Source organism: Alligator sinensis, unplaced genomic scaffold (genome assembly GCF_000455745.1).
Source record: "Alligator sinensis unplaced genomic scaffold, ASM45574v1 scaffold1744_1, whole genome shotgun sequence".
Classification (NCBI taxonomy): domain Eukaryota; kingdom Metazoa; phylum Chordata; order Crocodylia; family Alligatoridae; genus Alligator; species Alligator sinensis.
In genome coordinates this window covers 37,936-41,629 of record NW_005843554.1, presented here as the reverse complement: position 1 = coordinate 41,629, position 3,694 = coordinate 37,936, and the positions used below count along the sequence as shown (strand labels likewise).

General features: G+C 53.9%; 1 pseudogene; it reads right to left on the bottom strand.

Annotated features, from left to right (window-relative positions):
• Nucleotides 1-345: 345 nt before the first annotated feature.
• LOC112548802 lies at nucleotides 346-1,172 on the bottom strand (annotated as a pseudogene).
• Between the last annotated feature and the right edge of the window lie 2,522 nt (nucleotides 1,173-3,694).

Below are 3,694 nucleotides of genomic sequence, written 5' to 3'. Positions count from 1 at the left end.
TGTGTGGAGGAGGGGAGAGAAGGTCCAAGTCCCACAGCTCTTGCTAAGGGCATGAGGCTGGAGATGAGCCCCAGTAACTCTGTCCCAGTCTGGGCCGGTCATCACAATGCCCTGTCAGAGCCGGCAGGGACACGGCTCCCTGGGAACAAGCTCAAGGGATGTTGGTGCTGTGTCACATCCACATGGTAAGGGGAAATGCAAGGTCTGTCTTCTCCAGGGCATGGAAAATGCTTCCAGGACTACTGGGAGAATAAGAGCTTCTGATCTGTGGGAGCATGGACTGGACCAACGGGTTCTGGCAGAGATTTCTGCACTGAGGGACGGTGCCTCCCACTTCTGGACAGTTTAGAGCCACCACTCTGTACCTGCCCCTGGGGAAGGGCCTGGCCTGGGGCACCAGCCAGAGGAACTTTTGTCTGCTGAGAGCTCCCAGGTCTCCTTGGTTTCAGGGGAATCTGCAGCAGGACAGAACCTCTCCCCCTGGATGCCGCACAGTCACTCGGGCACCTGGACCCACGTCCGGCCCTTACATCAGGTCCCTCACCAGAGTCCTGGGGGGGCAGGGGCTCCTCTGTGGGGATAGGTGGTGGCTTGTCTCAAGGTCCCAGGGTTTCCCTTTCTCCTGACTCCTCCAGATGCCTCCCTGCATGATTAGCCTTGGGTTGCTCCAGCCAGGAATCACCAGGGTCCTGCAGTGCCGCAGTGGATGACATCTTGTCTGAGGACACCTCCTCGACCTTCACACTCACTGTGACCTGGGGACGAGATCAATGTGTCACTGGGGAGCTGGGATGTGGGAGAGACGGGCCTGGGAGGGAACATCCCCCAAGCACAAGGCGATGGGAACAGCAGCATCCATGATCAGAGTGACATTTCTCACTTGGAGCTTTTTGTCCTGTTCCTGCCCCGGCTGAAACCCCTCAGCCAGGGCCATGGCCTCAGCGCAGGTCTGCACGCTCGCCCCTACACCCAGCTCTGCATCCCCGGGGCAGGATGGCCAGGAATGGCTCCAGCATCACCAGCTCCAGGACCTGCTCCTTGCTGCGGCACTGGGGCTCCAGCCAGCGCTGGCCGAGCTCCCGCAGGCGGCTACAACCTCTGACAACCCCTTGGCTACCAGGCAGTGGAGGACCCAGGGCAGTGACACCAGGTCTGTGGGGTGGGCAGGTCATCCCCCGGTGTTAGCTGGGGGGCTCTAAGGGAATTTTGGCCTGAGGAGGGGCTTCATAGTCTGCATCACCTCCTGACCCACATCTCCTAAGGCTGCTGTTTTGCTGGCCGTGATGCCAACCACCACAGGGACACCCCCGGTCCCACCCTGGACGACACCAGGGACTTTTCCTGCCCCCTCAGCTCTTGATGGGAGCCCCCTGCACAGCATCTGAAGTGGAAACAGGGTGCATTGACCCCCCCCAGCTCCTCCGTCAGGGGCTGGCTGCACATGGCCCCATCCCCCACCACGGCCCATGTGGTGGGCCAGTAGGGGGAGCTCCTGCATTGAGCTTCCCACCGCACTATGCCTGTTGACCTTTTGAACTCCACATGTTCCTCCAGGGATGCCTAAGCCCTGGTAGACTCCCTTTCAAGCCCCACCGCAGAGTCTGGGGGTAACGTGTGCTGCCACCACCCCGAGAAGGAACTGTCTGGGGCCTGTGTCCTCGGGGAAACACAGGCCTAGTAGTCCAATGGGTACACGACCCAATACAAGAACTTGGGGCACTTCCCCAAGTCGGGGGCCAAAAAGGATAGTCTCTCTTAGTCGGTAGTCCCAAGGGGCCTCCTAGGCATAATTAAACCCACCCCTTAATAAGTCTCCCACACTAGGTACAAAGGAGAACTTTATTGGTTACAGAGGGTAGGGTTAGAATAGGGTCCAGGGTAGAGCAATAGCAGAGAAATCCCATAGAGCAAACTCCTGTGGCTGGGGGAGCCGTTGATCTCGCATCTGAGTTACTGCAAGCTGTATATCTAGTTGGATCTCCGGTAGCTTACTCACAAGGATCATCCAGAGGCTGTGGAGGATTCCCTCTGGAGGCAAGCAGTTCCTTGATCATGAGTTTTGAGAGAGAGAGCAACTTTCAGATGGTGCAGCTCTTCTTTGTTCCTGAGTATCCCTCATGGCTGCTGCCCCCCTCCTCCTGGGCTGTCCTTAACTTATATAGCCCTTGTGACCTCATTTACCTGGTCCAATGGAAGCCATCACCTGTTGTCTGTAAGCCAACCAATTTGAAATACATCACTAGTTGCCAGGCAGACTCTAGGCCACCAGGAAGGAAGCCCCTCACCCAGGTATGTGATGCCAGTCCTGTAGGCAGAAGGAGCAGGTTTCTCCCCTTCCTCCGGAATGTATCCAGCTCAGGTTACCCAAAGAGATAGGGTAAGGATGTCTCTCTCTGCTGGGCCCATCCTTATCAAATTGTCACAGAGCAGAGACTTTGGTGAGAGACAAAGATGGCTTTCTGTCACAAAAACAACATAGCTGGATCAGCAGTCAGCACCAGTAGCATTAGCAGCATCTAAGGTAGCGAAACCCCTTCCTCCGGAATGTATCCAGCTCAGGTTACCCAAAGAGATAGGGTAAGGATGTCTCTCTCTGCTGGGCCCATCCTTATCAAATTGTCACAGAGCAGAGACTTTGGTGAGAGACAAAGATGGCTTTCTGTCACAAAAACAACATAGCTGGATCAGCAGTCAGCACCAGTAGCATTAGCAGCATCTAAGGTAGCGAAACCGAACTGTCACAGAGCCTTCCTTTTTATAAAGGAATTGACAGCTAGAAGTAAAGATGTTGTGTTGGATATATGTTATTCGTGGTGTGTGATGGCTTCTCTTGTGTTTTTATGTTTATATGTTTATTATGAAAAAAATGGAATAGCTAGAGAAATATATCTTAGGAAGCTTTCCGGCTGAAAAATCCTTTGTCAGACTGGGGAAGCACCCGCAGTTGGTGTGTCTCCTGGTCCTGGATGGAAGGAATAGTAAAGAAGCCAGAGGCTGGTCTGGCAAGCAATGCAGGCAAGAAAGCCAGTAAGTGAAAATGGAAATGGAGACATCATGGAGTGAGGGATAGGCTGGGGAGGGAGGCGGGGAGGAGAGGAATGTAGCAGAGCAGGCAAAAGTGCAGAGGAAAGTCAGATGTCCTGCAGGTTGCAGCGTGTCAGAATTCCACTGTCTATATCAAATCTAATTTTTTGTACCTACAAGGCTGAAGAAGTGAAGTTCATAGGCCCGGCTGTGAAAAGTGGTTTGTAGTTTGTTTCCTCTCAGGATCAGGCCTGAGAGACTGGAGGGATAGTGTTTTTTTGGTGAGGAATGTGCCCCCACAGGTAGTTGGGTATTGTTGTCTTTGATAGATTTTGGTGTGCAGCTAAGATGAGCTCATCTGGAGCTTCACAATTCCACTGCCACCAGCAAGCCTCAGGCCTGTCAAAGGCGTGACAGGTCTGGGCCTTCTCCAGCCAGGACTGTGTGCGTGCATGCATTAGCTGGAGGGGATTCATAGATTCATAGATTGTAGAGTCGGAAGGGACCCTGAGGATCATCGTATGCAAACCCCTGCCCCAGTCAGGAAAAGGACCGAGGTCAGATGACCTGGATTATTCTGCACTGGTCCGGTCCTGTAGGGAGCAGACCAGGAAAGCCAAGGCTGCAACTGAACTCCAGCTAGCTTTGAGCATCAAGGACAATAAGAAGT